Source organism: Symphalangus syndactylus, chromosome 4, assembly GCF_028878055.3.
Source record: "Symphalangus syndactylus isolate Jambi chromosome 4, NHGRI_mSymSyn1-v2.1_pri, whole genome shotgun sequence".
In the NCBI taxonomy this organism is placed as follows: domain Eukaryota; kingdom Metazoa; phylum Chordata; class Mammalia; order Primates; family Hylobatidae; genus Symphalangus; species Symphalangus syndactylus.
The window spans coordinates 81,771,726-81,791,806 of NC_072426.2; the positions used below are offsets into that span (position 1 = coordinate 81,771,726).

At 43.8% G+C, this 20,081-nt stretch overlaps 1 long non-coding RNA gene and 1 pseudogene across 1 annotated transcript; both read left to right on the top strand.

Moving 5' to 3' along the window:
- The first annotated feature begins 2,861 nt into the window (after positions 1–2,861).
- LOC129480269 (uncharacterized) lies at positions 2,862–4,868 on the top strand. The gene is made up of 2 exons (XR_008656965.2): positions 2,862–3,435; positions 4,425–4,868. It is a non-coding gene; the product is annotated as an uncharacterized lncRNA (long non-coding RNA).
- Positions 4,869–17,531: 12,663 nt separating this feature from the next.
- Positions 17,532–19,700, top strand: LOC129480117 (eukaryotic translation initiation factor 2A-like; annotated as a pseudogene).
- The last annotated feature ends 381 nt before the right edge of the window (positions 19,701–20,081 follow it).

Genomic DNA, 20,081 nt, shown 5'->3' on the forward strand with positions numbered 1-20,081 from the left:
CATCACACCTACCTCGTGGTCAGCCTGGCTTGGAAGGGAGTCTCTGATGCTCCATATTTGCCCCAGGCCTCAGCATTGAATCCCAACCCTCCTCCGTCTGGCACTGTGCTTCTCTACCAGACGCCCAATCTGTGGTCATCCAGCCTTAGAAAGTGTTCTTGTGGAGGGCCTCACCTGTACCTTCCTACCTCACGCCACACACACACACACACAAACACACACACACACACACACAAACACACACACACACACGCACACACACATGCACACATACACAGACACACACACAGGCACACATGCACACACACATACACACACAGACACACACTCATACACACACATACACAGAGACACACGCATGCACACACACACACACACACAACCTTGCAAGCTCTGTGGATGCATCCCCCATGAATCATTATGGTGATACCTGTTGCAGAGAGAGTGCTCACTGCCTCTTCCTGGCATCAGGTGCAGATCCCAGCTGCCAAGACCTATTTCTCTGGGTCATGCTCCCTGGTGTTTCCCACCCCACCCGCCACCATGACTGGGCCCTGCACTGTCCTGCACGCATGCTAATTACAAGTGTGAGAATCAGAGGGACCTGCCTTCCAATCACCTCTCCAATGCATAGTATCTGAGAGACCTTGAGCAATTGCTTGGTCACCCTATCCTATTTTAACTTAACATGAAAACATCTTATCTCGAGGGATTATGGACAAGGGTTACATGAAACGATCCACACCAGAGCCTGACATTGTTGCACCTCCGTGCATCATCTGTCCCTTGTTGTGTGGTCATCGTGACGTTGCACTTTCCTCCTGTCTCACTGGAAGGGAGTTTAAACATCAGAACTGGGCTGCTCTGGTTTCTCACGGTCAAGGCAACTCACTGGAGTGTTGAATCACGTCAGAACTTTCCAGAAGCATGGAATTTGCTCCCCTGCTCAGGTCCTATCCCACAGAACCTGGGATGCACTCTCTGTCCTCACAGCAGGCCTCCTCAGCCCTGTCTGGCTGGAGGTCATGGCATCTTGCCTGCCTGGGTCAGGCCTCCCCACTCTGGTTCGGTTCTTCCCAACCCACCCTCAGCACAGCACTGCCAGTTTTAACTCTCATGTTTGGGGACACAGAAAGGGTTATTTCTAAGAAGGCTGGAAAAGAGGCTCCTACAGATGGTGTCCAAGACAAAGAAGACTATTGAATCCTGCTGATTTGATTAAACTCTGCCTATATATTCCCTGAGAAGTGACAGAGGAGGAAGCCTACCTTTAAGTTACCAATTATTACTTACTATATCTCTGACTACCCTCTCCCCCATCCTCCCCTCTCTGTATCAGTGTGCTAGGGCTGTGTAACAAACACCAGGCTAAGTGGCTTACACACAGAAATTTGTGTTACACAGTTGTGGAGGATGGAAGTCCAAGATCAAGATGTTGCCGGGGCTGTTTTCCTGAAGCCTGTCTCCATGACTTGCAGAGGCTGTCTCCTCCCTGCGGCTTCACAATGTCTTCCCTCTACAACTGTCTGTCTCTGTGTCCAAATTTCTCCTTTTCATGAGGACACCAGTTATATTGGATTAGGACCCACCCAACGACCTCATCTTAACTTGATTGACACTGTAAACACATTATTTCTGAATAAGGTCACATTCTGAGGTGCTTGGGGTGAGGATTCCACCGTATCTCTTCTGGAGACACAGTGCAACCCAAAACACCATGCTCCCCACCGGAAAGGCTGATGCTGGCCCTGATGCTCACTTCCCCACCCACATTCTCCCTGATCTCCAGTCCTTTCCCAGCTCCCAACCCTTTAATAGATCCTCAAAATGCTTCCTAATCAAAATTTTTAGTTTTAAAAACCACCTAGCCAGTGTTTGATAGGCTGAACCAATTCCCTCCATGATGACCCAGGGCAGAGCAGTGCTGGGATCTGATCTCTGGCTCGGGTGACTGGGAGAGAAGCCCAGGGCAAGTATGAGGGTGAAAGCCATGCACAAACCTGGAAGGACCCAGGGGCACTGAGCTTGGCAGACACAGGGTGTGTCTAGAGAGGGTCTCAATGGGTCGGAAGTTATGTGGCCAGAAAACACGAGACAGGGAGAGAGGTTGCACTGCAGCATGGGAGTCCCTCTATTCCCCTGTGTGGTGAAATATCATGGTGCACCACACACACATGGATTCCTGTGTTCTGCAGCACGCTAAACACTTTTCTATAATGTGAAGAAAAGACCCCAGAGCTGTTGCCTCATCTTTTGCTCATGGTGCCAGAGCCACGGTGATACTGACAGGCCACCTGGCTGAGAAGATGGAGCTCACAGGTCCCTTCCCATGGCAGGATGGTGGCTTTCCTTTCCTCTGTAACTATGCAAACCATGTGCCTCAGTCCTCTGGACTCCTCTGCCCTTGCTCCAGAAGGCTGGCCTCTTCTCCTGCTCTGTAGAGAACAGGGAGACCATTGGGAGGGAACTTCATTAACTTCCTGACAGACTTTCCAACCTGTGTGTCCATCTCAGGCCTCCCATTCAGCTTCAAAACCCGTCCTCTACATCTTCTCAGAAACAATACCTTAATGATTATCCTTTCTCCCTCCTTATCTAAACCTCTTCCTCTCAACTGAATCTTTCCAATGCATTAGCCTATGAGCACTCTCACATCTCTCTCTAAACTGAAACCAGAACCCCCACCCAGCAATTCCTCCCAAACTGTCCATCTACCCCTCTCCATTTTTCAGTTCCCACAATCAAATTTATTACACGGCACCTACCTTTGCTGTCTGTTCTCATTTCTTACAAGAAATATGACTGAATAGGAAGTATTGTCTATGAGCGTGATGTCATAGAGGGAGACTTCCAGACCAATCTCAGCCTTCAGAACCTTGTCCAGAGAGAGGGGTCCTGGGTGGGCCTCCTCTTTCCCCCTTGCTCTCTTTCCAAATGTGATGTGATCCTGGCAAGGCCACACACTGGATGAAGCACAGAGGCCCCCATGTCCTCTGTGGTGCTTGTGGACTCCTGTCTCTGATCTTGCTCTCCTACTCCTCACCATGGAGTAGCCCCAGCTATGTTTTGGCTTAAAGGGAAGTGCTCTGTTCTGTGGCAAACCAAAAGTTGTGAATTGGCTTTCCTGAGCAATCCTGAATGGGCTGGATGCTGCAGAATCCCCTGGGCCCAGCAAAACTGATCAATCTACAAGGAAATTAAAAAGCCAGCATCCCCAGACAGAACCCCACACCTGAGGAGCATCAGGGTTTGGGGAGGTCTGGGAAATCAAGCCAAAGATGAACCCTTAGCCATGGCTGCATTTTCCAGTGGGGAGCCCCTTCCTCTGAAATGAGAGAAGAGGAAGTTGGAAGCTCATCCATGGACCTATGCCTGGTCCTGCCTGACTTTGAGAAACACTGGAGAGAACAAACTCACCATGACTTTCCTATCCAGGTGAGCCCATAAGCCTGTTTCTCTCAATATTCACTCAGATTCATTGCGGCTGGAGGTTTATGCTCCAAGTTAGGGCTTCTGAAAACAAATATCACAAGCATTTGCCCTGTTGTTCTTTTCTTTTCTTTATTCCTTAGTCTCACCCCCAGAAGCCCAGTATCAGCTCAGCAATACAGACTTTAAAGCAGATTCACTCTTAAACCAGGCCAAAGGATGGATATTGGTCCTAGTTTTAAAGACCTTACCTGTTGCCTGCATGCCTCAGGCCTCCTATGTCCCTAGCCAAACCATGCAGCCCATGGTAGAATCCCTGGATAAGGGAACACTATGTTTTAACTCTGAGTTTTCTTAAGGGCACAAAGTAAGTTTACCCATGGTCTCCAGTGAAGTCCCACAAACCTTCTTGCCTTTTCTTCTAGGCTAGATATTTCCAGCCTCTTAATCATTTCTGGGTCCATTCCCAAGGTTTCCCCTGGCTTCTCTCAATCTCTGCTAAAAGCCTTCCTTTTGCACTAAATAAAAGGCAAGCTGAAACATTCCCTGGACCCAGAAGGCTCTGGCTTTGTATGGCCTGCAATTTTTCAAGATTGAAAAAATAATGATAATAAAAAGCCAAAAACTTTCTGTAAGAAATAAGTCACAGGCATTAAAGTAACTCCCCACGCAGTGATTTTGTCTCCATGGGCTTGATACCTTGAATCTGCTTTAGACATTTCATATACTGAGGAAAGGTCTGAAATGTTAATGCCTCTGGATCATGCTATGGTTTACGGAAAGCACCTTTGCTTTCAAAAGCTTCTGTGTTAATCAAAGGTGATTAAAACCAGGTCCCTGCCGAGGGCGTTCTTTCACAGCTCCGAAGAAGTAAGGAAAAGCAGAGATGATTATCTGGCCAGCTCGTCAGAGATGTGCTCCTTTCTATAAAAATATACATGCTGACAAAACAAGGGCTGTGGATTTACAATTTGTCTGATTTGATCACCTTTCAGCACAGGAAAACCTGGCTTGTATATCCCATTAGAGGGGCTGCCGTGAGACCTGTCCATGGAAGACAAGGCCCAGCCTGGGACTCAGGACCAGAGATCAAACTCCAGTGTCATTTTGAATGTCGCCTTCAAAATCCAGCTTGAATGTTCCAGCCCCCCAGGCAGAAGTGGTCCCCTATTCTCTGTACTACTGCAACCCCTTGGTTGGCCTTTTTGCAGGACGGGGTCTGTTGTGATATATGTGTCTGTCCTAGACCGTGAGTTCCTTGTATCATCAGTAAGAGTCCATGCAACCTTTTCAGATTTGCTACCCACTTCTCCCTGGACAGCCAGGAGGCTGCTCTTTGTTTTAAAGACACGTGAAATGGGAAGAATCAGTATCTTCATTTCTGTATAGACACAGCCACACTCTTCCAGGCTATTAAAAAGGCAACTAATTGTAAGACAGACGCAAGGGGCACCTTTCTTCATGGGTAGGGCTCAATCAAAGAAGCCTTATGGAGCCAGAAGACTCATGGAAGCCAGAGAGGTGGGGATATGCTCATGGCCGCAGCTTCAGCTTTCTTATCACACTCACACTCTTTCCTGGAAAGACCTTAGGAAAGAATGTTTTCAACCTTATTAGAGATCAAAAACATGCAAATTAACATAACGAGATGCTATTTGCTTCCTATAAAATTAGGAAAAGTTTTTTTCAGAACAATGAACAATTTTGATGAGGCCAAGATCTGATGGTTACTCTCATACAGTACTTTGCGTGTGGCAGGGAGGGGGGTGCATGCATTGGTACACATTTTCCCAAAAGCAGGATATTTTTGAGGAAAGTAGTCAGAGATATAAACAAAGATTATGCTTTAATATGTGTACTGAAGCTCTATTTTTAAAATATAAATTGAAAACAAACCCAAAGATGCAACTAGAGTGATGACATGTTAGTGTATGCTAAGCAATGCAGCAGTAACAAGTAAACGTCGAAATTTCGGTACTCAACACACAAAGGTTCATTTCTCACCTAATGTCTGATGTAGTTTGGGCATCTCTAAGCAGAGGTCTCCCAAGCAGTGACTCATTAGATCCAGACTGCTCCCAATCTGTGGTTCTGTCACCAACAGTTGCTGACGAGGGGACAGATACTCCAGGCACAGAAGTGGCATCCATAACTTCTGTCCACAACCATTGTCCAGAACTCAAAACTGCAAGGGAGATTTGGAAATGAAGGCTTACCAAGTGCTCAGAGAGAGGAAATGGTTTGGAGAACCTGTGGCATTGACTCTACCACCAATGGCTGAGTGAAACATCACACATTCATACAAGGCAGCGCTGTGCAGCCATTAAAAGTATGATCCCGGACGGGCGCGGTGGCTCACGCCTGTAATCCCAGCCCTTTGGGAGGCCGAGGCAGGCAGATCACGAGGTCAGTAGATCAAGACTATCCTGGCTAACACGGTGAAACCCTGTCTCTACTAAAAATACAAAAAATTATCTGGCCGTGGTGGTGGGTGCCTGTAGTCCCAGCTACTCAGGAGGCTGAGGCAGGTGAATGATGTGAATCCGGGAGGCGGAGCTTGCAGTGAGCCGAGATCGTGCCACTGCACTCCAGCCTGGGTGACAGAGCGAGACTCCGTCTCAAAAAAAAAAAAAAAAAAAATGATCCCAAAGAGGGTTTAATGATATGTAAACATCTTCACAACCTATCATGGCAAGAAAAACAAGAAGGTCATGATAAACAACTATAACTGTGCATTTTTGTTAAAGTTCCAAAACTGTAACAAACATGCATATTGTTCCAAATTGTTCCCAAAACATGCAAACATGTATATGTGTATGTACACCCTTGACACCGGCATGTTAACTGAGCTATTTCTAGGTTGAAGTGAATTTTTCTTCTTCATTCTTTACCAACTTTTTCCCCAATTTTTCTTTAATGAGCACATATCATTCTCCAAATAAAAAATAAGTAAAAGTTATTGGTTAAAGGTGTAGTTGATATGTATGCTACATATCACACATGTAACCAGTAATAACAATAAAGCATCTGTGAGGCAACTCTTACTGTAATAGATCAATCCCAATTCCTAGACCAGGGCTGGGGGACTTTGCAAAGAACTGCTGCAGCTCCATGAGAAGCCCTGGTGAAGTGAGGCATTGTCGTGATGAGAGTATTTGCACTGGGGACAGAAGAGTTTTAGAAATAACTGATAGGATGGTATCCTGGCAAGAACACCAGCCTTGGAGGTGGAGGATGAGGGCTCTTTTCCACACTTTCACATTTATTATGGCCTCTCGGAGAGGGAATTTACCTCTAAGTTTTTTCTCCAGGGTTGCCACGAATATATAAAAGTTTTCCCAAAATGCGTTCTGAAGGTATTCAGTGATAAAAGCATTCCATAATATAGGGATAAGCTGGAATAAATCAAGCGGCAGACTACGGCAGGGCTTCCTGGGGCTCTGAATACACTAATGTGTTTCCTAAGTCTCCTAGAATGGTATATGCTATGAGCATTTTCCAAATTCCTTGACCAAGAAACCTTTACTTAGAAACATCTTATGGAGTCAGAAGTCTGCTACTAAGCACTACAGAAAATTGTTCATTTACTGAGACACTTATACAATAAATATGTGTAGCTATATCAGGTTCTGTGAGGGTTTGTCAATTCTGCATTGTTTAAGGGTATTTCATAGAACTAGGAGGTCACATGGCAGGGTCTCAGCTTGAGCCTGTGCCGTGTTTGCTCCATGATTCAGCCTTGGCACGTCTGGAGGATGACAGAGATGGGCTGTTGGGACTGTCTTCATAAAGCATCATGGATCCTCCTGGGATGAGCCTTGTCCTAAGGAAAAGATGGGGAAAATAAATAGGCTCAGGGTGATTCAGAAGACAACATGATATCTTTCACTAGGATTATCCTCTAGTTCCTGGAATCCACCTAAATCTTAGGACAAAGATTTGCAATAAAGCCACATGCCAACTGAATGGGAGGAGATATGGTAAGCAGGAGGCATGAGCGACATTGATTCCAGCTGTTTCACGTGGTGGGACAGATCACAGGCATCAGGAGAGACAAGGAAGAGCAGGTACTACACAGTGGCCCAGAAAATGCATGAGTCACACCTAGGGCTCCCAGACTGTAAGTGAGTGGATGGAGGAGGATAGGAACTTCTGTATAATGGGAAAGAGCAGAACCTTGGGCACATGATTTTCTTACTCTCTTCATCACTTAGGGGACAGCCACCTCTGCTGGGGTGGCTCTAGGAACACAGTGAGAGTCAGAGTTCTCAACAAGAACTCTTCTTGTTCTCTTCATATGTTCTTAAGTATAAGGACATATGGAAGTGTCTAGTAGAGCATCTGGAACACAACAGCTATAAAATAAAATGACTGCCGGGACCTGGCAGGCAACATGAGCACAGCAGAGGGGGTGGGGTGGGGGGAGATTGTGGCAAATGGGAAGGCATTTGAGCTGTTCTGAAAGAAAGCATGGACTCACCTCTAGCAAATTGCCGTTATGCAATAATTTGGGCCCATTGATGTCAGATCTTCCAATTGTTCAAGAAATTCAGAAATTTGGATTTTTTTAATGAAAATGTATCTGTGGCCTGAATTTCATCAGTTTCCTCTGTGAGTTTCTACTTGCTCGGCCAAACACCCAGAGTTATGTTTTTCTGTTTCACACACCACACAATCCATCAGCAGAGCCTTCCATTTCTATTTCCAAACGCTTCCAAAACCTGACCACTCATTGTCGCCTGTACCCTGGTCCAGTCCTGTCACCTCTCCCAGGATTTCTGCAGTAATCTCCTCAAACTGGTGACTTTGATTCCACACTTGGCCCCGTAAACTCTACACTCTACAGAACCCCAGAGTAAACTTAATACAAAAAATGGGTCACATCACCTGTTACTCAAAAGTCTCAGTGGTTTCTCATTAGATGCACAAAGTCAATGTACTTACAGCTTTCATTAAGGTCTCCATCCCAGTCTTCCCTCCCTACTCCACCCCAGGCACCCATCCCACCACCTCTCTCACTCATTTTCTACCACTCTGCTCCTTGCACACTTTGCTTCAGCCAATGGTCTCCTTCCTGAACCTCTGACACCCCAGGAATGTCCCAGCCATCGACAGGGCTTCCTCCCTCACCCCCTTCAGATCCTTGCTCAATACCCTCTTCTCAGGGAAGAGTTCTCTGAGCAACCTATTTAAAGCTTCAGCCTCCTCCAACCTCCTCCATATCTCCTTTCCTGACTTGCTGTTTCTCTTAACACTTATCATCACCTGATATACTTTCCATTTATCTAATTTATTTCTTTATACTATGACTCCTAAAAATAAGAATGCCACCTATAGTTCCAGATACCTGGGAACTGAGGCAGAAGGATAGCTTGAGTCCAGGATTTTGAGATCTGCCTGGGCAACATAGCAAGACCCTATCTCTAAAATAAAATAAATTCCTGAGGGGAATATTGAGGCATAGAAAGGCTAAGCAAGTGTTCAGAGTTCGATGGGACACACATAAGGTTCATCTTCCTGTGTCCTGACCTAATTTGAGTGAATACCTGAACTTGTGAGGCCTTTCAGGATGTGTTTCTGCTTCAGAAATAAATAAATGATTTCCACAACTCTTTGCTTTTCTGCACCAAGTAGGGCTAAAACATAAGGGGACTTTAGAAGCTAGTAGTAATGATGGACAAGTCCCAGGTGGAGACAATTAACCCCAAATCCTGTCAGTCCAGGTGACTCCAGGCCAAGGCATTTCATCTTCATTCACCAAAATAGTATGATGGATAAGGAGGGCCTTTGCCCAAAATACAGACAGTTGAGATGCTTTGAGATTCTAGGTCATGCCCTCATGTCACCTTTTAAGAAGACCCAGCTGAAGAGGAACTTCTTTGAAATTATTTTCCCTACCAATAGTGGACTCTCCAGGCCCCCTTTGGGCTGTGGCCAGTGGATTCATTTAATGTGGAACAGAATCAGATGATGACAATGTAAGGCTTTAGGGCTGTAACTTCTTGGGATTGTCATCTCGCCCAGAGAAGACAGCTGCATTCAGATAGCCCTAAAGTCAGTGTGATCCACTGCCTCTGGGTCCTACCTCTACAACTTAGTTTTCTGATGCTCTTTTAGAGAAGTATAAGCACGTAAACTTGCTCCAAAGCACAGATTGAGAAACCACAGCTTTTGTGTTCCTACTGAATACTCTCCCAGAACCTCAAAATATGGACAGAGGATCAATGGAGCGCTATACTTAGCAGCTGTGGGCCACCTAGGAGGCCACTCAAAGTGCAATCGAGAAGCATAATAGATCATCCAAGTTAGAGACTTTGGGGCACAGGGAAGAAAGATAAAATTTTACTTGATTAAATCAGCAAACTAAAAAAGAAAAGGTAATCACTGAAAAGCACAAAGGTAGTAAACAAAACGGAAGAAATTCATTGTTTTGTAGCAGGATTTGAAGTCATTGTGAATGGGCTGAATTTCCTCACTCAAAAGTAAAGAAATTCAGTTAGGGTAAAAGCAAAGCTGAGCAGTAAACTATTTAAAAAAACACACACACATTAAAAACAAAATGATAGAGCTTCCACCAAGGGGAACTAGCTGTATATATTTAACTATTCCTCCTGTTGAGTATAGTTAAAAATCTGGACTTTATTTTTTAAAAAATTAGAAGACTGAAAAGTAAATAGAAAAAAAGCAGACCAGTTAGGGACCTCAGAATCCAACAAATGATATAATGGTGAGTTCTGTGAATTTTCTTCCGGCCTTATATATTCCAGACTAGGTATTAGAGAAGCTAATGACCCAGAAATGCCAACAGATACAGACAAACATAGCACTTCCCTACCCTCCACAAGAAAAAGCTGTTTACTTTAGCCAAAGGACCAGGAATTGTACAGCCTCACAAGACAGAAAAGTTTTAGATAATAACCATTTTACTCCAGCAGAACACCACAGGAAAAAACCTGCAGCCCCACTTTTATCCCACCAGCAAAGGCTGAGTGGAGAGCCTGCACCTCCACTCTTGCCAGGGAGTAAAGGGACTCCCTCAAACCTGCCCAAGTTTTCCCAAGCCAAGAAGACTAAGTGTGGAGGCTGGAATCTCATCTCTGCTGAGCAGTAATGAGTTCCTTCCCACCTCCCACAGTGTCTCTGGACACCTTGTCAGGCGCCTCAACTTCAATGTCCACCCAGTAGTAAAGAGACACCCTTTCCACTCATGGCTAAGACGTCATCAGAGGAGACCTGCTAAAACACAAGATTTAATCAGTATCCAAAGTCTTGCAGCATAATAGCTAAGGTGTCCAGGATTCAATTAAATATACCAGGATCCAAGAAGATCTCAATTTGAATGAGAAAAGACAATCAGCAAATGGCAACATCAAGATGACACAGTTGTTGGAAATTTCCGAGAAGGATTTCAGAGCAGGCACCACAAAAATGTTTCAAGGAGCAATGATGAAGATGTTTGGAAAAGAATAAAAAATTATAGCAAAGAGGATCTGTGTGGTGGCTCACTCCTGTAATCCCAGTGCTTTGGGAGGCCAAGGTGGTCGAATCACAAGGTCAGGAGTTCAAGACCAGCCTGGACAATATGGCAAAACCCCATCTCTACTAAAAATGCGGAAAAATTAGCTAGGCATAGTGGTGCGTGCCTGTAATCCCAGCTGCTTGGGAGGCTGAGGCAGGAGGATTGCTTGAATCCAAGAGGCAGAGGTTGCAGTGAGCCGAGATCTCACCACTGCAATCCAGCCTGGATGACAGAGCAAGACTGTCCCCTCTCCCCCACCAAAAAAGAAAAGAAAATTATAACAAAGAAATAAAAGACATAAACAAGAACAAAATAGGAATTTTAGAACTAAAAAATACAAAAGCAGAAAGAAAAACTCAATGGATGAACTCAACAGCACAATGAAGAAAACAGAGGAAAGAATCAGTAAACTTGAAAATAAACTAGAATATACCCAACAAAAGAAAGAACAACAGAAAGAAGAGACAATAAAGATATATATTTATTTTTAACATATATATATATATATACCTGATGTCTTTTATGTATAAACTTAGGGGCATGTGGAACTATAACTAAGGGTCTAACATTTGTGTCACTGAAGTCCCCAAAGGAAAGGAGAACAGGAGTGGGGGCTGAAAAGTATTCAAAATATGTCAGAAAATTTCCAAATTTGGAAAATATATAAATTTACATATTCAAGAGGCTGAGCAAACCATAAACAGAATAAAACCAAAGAAATTTATACTAAAATACATCATAGTCAAATTTCTGAAAACTAAAGACAAGGAAAAATTTTTGAAAGTAATCAGAAGGAAAGAATAACTTAACCACAGGGTAAAAACATCTTAAAGAACAGAAGATTTCTCTTCAGAAACCACGGGGGCAAGAAGGAAGAGGAACATTTTTCAAGTGCTGAAAGAAAAGAGCTGTCAGCTCAGAATTCTACATCCAGTGAAAAAATATCATTTAGGGAATAAGGGGAAATCAAGACATTCTCTGATAAAGTAAAACCAAGAGAATCTGTCACCAGCAGACCTACCATAAAAGAATGTCTGAAGGAAGTTCATTAAACAGAAAGGAATTCATAAAAGAAGGATACAGAAACATCAGGAAGAAAGAAAGAATGACAGAAAAGCAAAAATATGGGTAAATACAACAGACTTTACTCCTCTTGAATTTCCAAATGTATGTTTGACCACTGGAGCAAAACTTGTGATAATGTCTGTATAGCTCCCAACACATGTAAAGGAAATATTTAAGATGATTGTATTAAGAATTGGGGAGGGTAAAGGGGCATAAGAATAGGTAAGTGTTCTAACTCACTCAGACTGCTACAATGCCAACCCAAATGGACTGTGATAAGTTATGTACATATAATTTACCTAAGCAATCACTAAAAAAATATGCAAGGAGACACATCAGAAAACACTAAAGATAAGTCAAAATGGAATTCTAAAAATATTCAAGTCACCCACAGGAAGTGAAGAAAAAGAAAACATAAAGATAAACAATCAGAATAATCAGAAAATGAAAAATGAAATGGTAGATAACCTCAACATTCTATTATATTGATCGAATAATAGATCAATAACTATTGTACATGTAAATGGTCTAAATATACCAAATGAAAAGCAGAAACAGAAATTGATAGGGTGGATTAAATAAAAAATATGACCCAACTATACACAGTCTAAAAAACAAACAGACAAAAATACTTCAGATATAACTGTTAAAAGAAAAACCTTAGATAAATTAAATTTAACAGTTTAATTGAGCAAAAAAATAATTCACGGATAGGGGACCACTGAGGACTAGAAGTTTAGAAATAAAGAACAACTACAAAATATCCATAGCTATTATACTTAACAGTGAAAGACCAAGTGCTTGCACCTAAGCTCTAGAACAAGACAAGGATGTCCACTCTCACCACTGTCATTCAGCACAGTACTGGAAAATCCAGCCAGCACAATGAGGAATGAAAGGAAAGTAAAAGGCACATAGGATGGGATGAAAAACTTTCAATACTGGGAGATGACATAATAGTCTACATAGAAAGTTCTGAGAAATTTTCAAACAAACAAACAAACAAATCTAGAATAAGTAAGTTCAGCAAGGTCACAGGATAAAAGATCAATACACAAAAATAAATATGTATACATATGTACACATGTGTATATGTGTGTGTGTGAGAGAGAGAGAGAGAGTGCCCTATATATGCTTTAAAATATAAAGGTTGGTTCTAGAACACTAACGATGTTAAAATAATTAAATGGGGAGGCCATTAGACTGAGGTGGCTCCAATGCCCTGGGTTCCTACATAAACAAACCCCTGAAACCTAACTCAGACTCATTTCCTATATATGACTAATTTTTTAAAAATTAAACTTAAGCTCAGTCCACCACCAGCCAACTGGACATTATTAGTTATATCACTTTGAACTTCCCACCTGCATAGTCCAAATAAGGCCATTGTTCAAATTTTAACTAATTAATTTATTTGCTCTGCTTCCACATTCACCCTTTTAGAGCTTTTCGTCTACCTCTGGGAAGTTCCAAACCACTCTAGTTTGGAGCTGCCCAATTCATGAATCACTGCTTAAATAAACTCCGAAATTTCAGTGCATCAAAGCTTATTTTTTAACAATGGAGATTGTCTTAAAATAGTGGAAATTCAGGTGATGAATTTTCTTTATAGAAAATCAGAACCAGGTCTCTCTCAGGTTGTCCCTGTGTCCTCTGGACAGTGGTGCCTGCAGTTGTCCAACATGGGACCGCAATACTCCCTGGACAGGAAGCACACTCTTCTATTAGGGCCACTTGACTGACACTGAACTTGACACTGAGAACTTGTCTCCGAGAAATGATGCATTTTATTGTCCCACAGCTGGGGCCATGCCAGAGGCATTCATGCTGCACTTTCTAAATACCTCAAAGACAGGCTGGGGCTGCAGCCAAGTCAGGCAATGAGCTGGCTGGGTGCCAGTCTCCCTGGGGTGTTCCTGAAGCCTCTTGCTGAGTGCTCAGAGCCAGGTGTCTCCTGTGGCCCAGAATAAGGGAGGCACAATGGCCTTCCCATCTGTGCACCATGAGAACCAGGGGTTATGCGGAGGCTGAGTAAAAGAGGGTAATGACATGGCAGCCGAGATCCAGTCCCCTTTAAACTTACAAGAAAATCCAAGTATCTTTCCACAAGACCCTGAGGTCCAGCCTCCACCCAGAGGCCTCCAGTGACACAATCTGGACATTACTTAAATTATGTGGTCAATCAAACATTTATGTATCAAACCAGGCTCAATAGAGTGCAAACATCCCACAGATAATCTATAGATTCTATTGGGAGGCTATAGTCAACCTAGCAAGGCAATTGGATGCAGGTGCACACATGGAACTGTCCTGGAAGGGAAATCAGGGTTTGAGATGCACAGTCAGGGGACTGGAGGTTTCTTCCCCAAAGCATGACCACCAGGAAATCAGAATCAGCCAGTCCCTCAGAATCAGGAACAAGATCATTGCATGGGAGGAGAAATAAGACAGTACCTGTAAGAGAAAGTCCAGTTCCGAATCTGAACCCTGAGTTCGTTTGGTTGTAAATCCCTTCAGGGATGTGTGTGTGTGTGTGTGTGTGTGTGTGTGTGTTTGTGCCTGCATGTGTGTACTATATGGAAATATAATTTTTGTGACTCATGTTTTCACTCAATAGTAAATTTTGATCAACTTCCCTCATCCATACAAACTTAGCTCATCCTGCCTCAGCTGCCAGAACAATCAGGCATTCACTGCAGGGCCGAGTAATTGGGGTTGGTGTTTCCTGGGTGTATTCTGCAGCTGTGTGCCAGCTGAGACACCTGTGTTTCTGCCCACTGGTGCTCAGAGCCTACAGGCACATATTCCTTTTCCCTGGCTTGCAGGCTGAGCCAAGTGAAGCTTGGGCAGGGTGTTAGTGTGGTCCTCCAAATCCTTCCCTCCAACCCGCTTCCTACCCTGGCCTCAGCGCTCCCAGCCCTGCTATTCCAAGCTGGGGTGGTTCACACTCTCTGGGGAAGCCCATCCATTTCTATCCCATCTCAGTGCTGAATCCTGGAAACCACTGGTTCCGATGCCATTGACTTCCTTTCATCAAAAATTTCCCTTATGTCTTGGACTATTTATGCCACCATTTTCCACTTTTCAACTCTTTTGCAGATTTTCAATTTGTTCCTTTCAAAGGTAAACACACATGGACTCAACATCAGGAAACTGGACAATGGGTGCTCTTAAGGCAAGATGGGCAAACAGAACAGCTTGTTCTTGTTCAAAGACTCAAACCCAGGAGAGGCCATGATGTGACCCAAGAATCTTGAGAATTTTGGTAGCAGAGGGAGCAGAGGCAAAAGGTGAAAATGCTCATTCCACAAGCATTCACAGAGTGCTCATTTGACACCAGGTCTCTATCAAGTGGCAGGAGACAAGATGAAGGGACCTCAAGTGCCAGAAGATGCAGGACTTGGCCCACATGGCGATTCTTCTGTGGGAGTTAGGGTCTTCTGGAACTGCATTGAGTGACCCTAGCCACATGATGATCATGCCCCTATTTGGGGCTGCAGGACCTCTGGGAGCAAGTGGCATGCTGGCCCAGTTTCACAGAGTAGGAGAGGCAGCCACAGAGGGGAAGAGCTTGGCCAAAAGAAAGAGCTCAGACAAGGGTGAAATTCCCATAAAACTCAATTTTTAAATAGAGTTATCAGATCAGAAATCCAACCAGTGAGCAATTAGGAGGGAGGAGGTGTGTAAAGTAAGACAGTGCTGTGCTCAGCACTTTTTGGATGGGTGAGAGTTATGGCTGTTGTTCTTTTAGTGCCTGGAAAGGGTTATTAATAGCTATGGGAAAGGGATTTTCCCATCTGTTCTTTCAAACACACACATGCATACTTTAACACTATCTTGTATTTTCAGATGCTTCCAAAATCTACAATCAATGAGTTACTTGTATGGAGAGGTTAAACACGCCAAGGTTTCACCAGCCATGAGCTTCACCAGCAGTGGGGAGAGGGGAGTCTGGAAAGCTGAGAGAGCATTCCTTGTTTCTCAGCCAGGCTCATCTTTGGGCTCTGCAGGGGCAACCTTACTTTACAGTCAGTCTTGGGAGGAGTGTTCTCCAAGGGAGGGTAAGGATAGCCAGGTTTAAAGAGCAAGGAAGAGGAGACAAAAGGCAAGCCCAGAGGCAGATGCCAGTGGCTGTTGTAGCAAGTTCCTCTGCCTCTTCTTCAGGCCATTTTCATTGCCACTTGTGTCAGCTCTGGAAGACCACAGGAGCTTCCAGGTGGTCCTAGCCTCAGACTCTAATTTTGCTTGAAATCCACTAATTCAGATTCTCCAGTGGCTGTGCCCTTCCTGGCATGGCCCGCCTCCTCTGCACTTTCTCCCTGGAGTAAATGTACAGGAATGGGAGAGCTAGTCAGAGAGGTGACCAGAAGGTCAGAGATTCACTTTTGTTTGCATCCAAATCATAGATGTGTAAAATCAGAACTTTCTCATTTAGGGCCCCACATCCACAGGTGCTTCCTTGGTGAAAAAAAATCAATCTGGGAGATATTTTAGAATTCCAGAGTCATGATCTTTTCCACCCACACAAGATGAATTCTTGTCCTGCAAAAGATCAAAGGAAATCTGGTTATAAACAATGCCACTGCATGAACATGACTGGGAGGAAAAAATGGAGAAGAGGTGCTTTCACACCCAGGAGCTGCCTTGCATGTCGGTGACATTTGCAGCAAGATTTACAACAGAATTACACCATTATTGATCCATTCATCTATTTATTTTTCATTCAATAGCTATTTCTTGACCACACTGGACACAGAAGGCTAAGGAAAGGATCTAATTAGTTCATTTAACAAACGTGTGTTAGGCACCTACTATGTCCCAGGCTCCATGCTAGGGCTGGGGAGCAATGGTGAGAAAGACCTCTCTCCTCCCCTCACTGAGCCAGCATTCTGCCTGGGAAGACAGACAATGGGCCAGTCAACACATGACCAGGCAAGGTAGTAACAGGGCAATGATGTAGATATGACCTGGGAGAGGCTACTTCAGAAAGTAGCATCTGAAGGTTAAGAAGGAAGCCATCCCACATAAGGACCCAGGACAAGGCTTTCATGCCTAGGGCGCCTAGGGGACAATGCAGAGCTCCCAGATTGGAGAGGCCTGTGCCCACCAGAGGGGGCCTGGCTGGGGATCCAGCAGGGGAAGGGTGCTCAGCCTGAGGCTTGGAAGCAGGAGTGACAGGTGTGTGGGGAATGGCAGGTGTGGGGAGCTACTGTAGATGCCGTGAGTGGTGTTCTAGGGCCTTGAACAGGGAGATGGATGGAATTACTTCTTGGAGGATCATGCTGCTGTTATGCAATGAGTAAAGTGAGAAAGTGAAAGCAAGCAGAGCGAGCACTGCAGAGGCCATGGAGGAGGGGAGGTGAGGAGGAAGTATCACTGTGACACAGCCATGGCAGTAAGAATAGCCATGCATGGTGGAGTATGAGGTGTGTTTGGATCTGTCTGTGAACTCTTCGTGGAAAGGGAGTGAAAGAGATTTGAGCCAATTGCTTAGGTTATTGGATTGAGCAAGTAAAGGATGGTGGTGACCCTTTCTGAGACGAGGATACCAGAAGAATCAGGCTGGAAGGCGGGGAAGGAGGGATGTCAGTCCCTGCCCTGCCAGAGGTCAGGTTCTGTGGACGACACAGTTGCGGAATGTGAGTCAGGTGCCAGATGGCCTTGGTGCTGAGTGTGAATTGATAGGAGCCTATGGAGAGACCACAGTTTATTTCCTTCCTCCCACTCTGGTTCATTTGGACCCCACTGAAGACCGGGTGGAGGTTTCTGCAGCCGACATCAATAAAGTGGTGACAGAGAACACCAATTGCAATCCAAAATCCTACCGCTGAGGATTCATCACGGACTTATTCATATGGCCAAAGAGAAACTGCAGGAGCAAAGGCTGTGTGCCTGGAGAATTCATGCATTTCCCATTACTTTCCAGCGGGGAGTGGAGGACACATATACAGACCTCCCCCAAGTTAGTCAAGTAAGAGACCCAGCAGCAGTATAAAAATTCATGACAAGAAGGGGGATTGGAAAGAAAGGTAACTGTTTTCCAGGAGAAGGTGGGGCTGTCCATGCCACTCCTGGAAGATGTGGCTACAGACTCAGAAATAATGATGCTTCTAAGTTCCCACAGTCGGTATGTGAACCCAGCTGAGGATCAGAAGGACTCCGTATGGTGAATGCACCACCATGTTTTGCAGAAAGCATAGTGTTTCCAAGAAAATCTCAGGAAAATTACAAAGTCTATAACTTTAGCAACAGTTGGACCTTCCTTTGCTGGGGCAAAGGAAAAAAATTGTAAATATTATCTGTCACTAACATGGGTTTACTACACTTCTTCCACCTCCAAAAGCACTTTGCCTTGAATTCTTACCAAAAACCCATGTCCTGGTAATACAGCAGCCTTACACTTCCCTACACATGGCACTCCTGGGAGACTCAACCTGCAACTCCACTGTGTAGGGTGTGCTTGAAGTCTTTCATCAAGAAAAAAATGCAGATTGGTATCCATCTGGTCAGATGAAACTCTTTTGTGTCCAAAATGTTAACAATAAAGTTCACTTCTTTGTAAACAACGATTTTATAAAATTGCAAGTAAGTTGTCTTTGTAAAAAATTAATTGTGGGTTATCACTTGGACTCCAGTCACAAAAGGTGACTGTCTATGTTCCAGGGAGTAAGGGTGTACTTTCATTTGTTGTATTATACTCGTACTCCAACTTTTTTGGACCTCATGCAGCTTTAGCCAACTGCAGTTTCTCTAAGCCGATGAGGTTACAACACTGTGGAATGAAAAAGCCACTGCTGGCTTGTAATAGCGAGAACAGATGTTGACAAGACAAGAACTTCCTGCTATGGGGAACAAAGGCTGCATTGCACTGCAACAAATGGAGAAAGTGCTGTCATTTGTTCAATTACCAAAACGTAGCCCCATTTATGATATAATTTGGAATTCTGGTTCTACTGAGTTTTATGCTATTTATGGTTTTATGCCTGCCAAAGCTATGATTTTCAACTTGAAATGTGATCTTGCATTTGACCTTGGAACTGGTGCTCTAAGGCAGCCTATTTGGCCCTTATGGCCATATATTAATACTAACTGGATTTGGAAATCTGAGGAACAAACATGAGTGTGGGATATTAAAAGCTACAAACTTATTTCCAAACAAGTAGCCTCTGATCATACATATTTTGCCAGGTACCTAGATGGGAGCACCTTTTACTATCACACATGCTCCCAGGTTGTGTGTTAACAATGGATACAAGCTTTGACATTATACCAGCCCTATCCTGCATGAGTAAGATGTGTCACCAAATGTAGAAATACGGCAGATTTCTTGGCAGCCAATTCTGAATGAACTATTTCCAGCAAAAGCAGTAACTTATCAAGCAGTTCCAAGTGAAGTACCCAACTAGGAACCTAAATTTGCAATGACTGATAGACTCCCAGCTTTAAGAAATAAACTAATCACCAATTCTAAGCTGCATGAAGAGAAATCACCCCAGAATAAGAAATCACAACCAGGAAATGATAAACCATTATCAAAAGCAGCCTTGAAAAATCAAAGGAAATATAAAGCTAAGAAAGCTACAAAGCAGGAAGTAAGAAGTGACAAGAGTCCAGATTTGACACCTACCCCTGCCCCACAGAGCACACCCTGAAATACAGTGTCTCAGTTAACATCTGGAAACCCTGAGATAGACGAAAAATTCAAGAACCTAAAAAGCCAAAAGCAACTGACTCTCAGTTAACATCTGGAAATCCTGAGATAGATGAAAAATTCAAGAAACTAAAAAGCCAAAAGCAGCTGAACCTTGAAAGAACACAGTAACTGAAACACAGCTAGAAAAACAATGATCTAGAAAAATAAAAGATACTTCCCTTCTCCAAGAGCTGGAAGATTTGAAAATGGTTACTTAAAGATTCAGAGAGCAGATTTATTAATATAAATCCATAGAAACACATCTGGGTTAAATCCAGGAGAGCACCCTGAATATCCATGTACCCACACTTAATGCTCAAACATTATATTAACCATTTACCTAAGCTTTTGCACATTTGGGAAATTATGTATTAA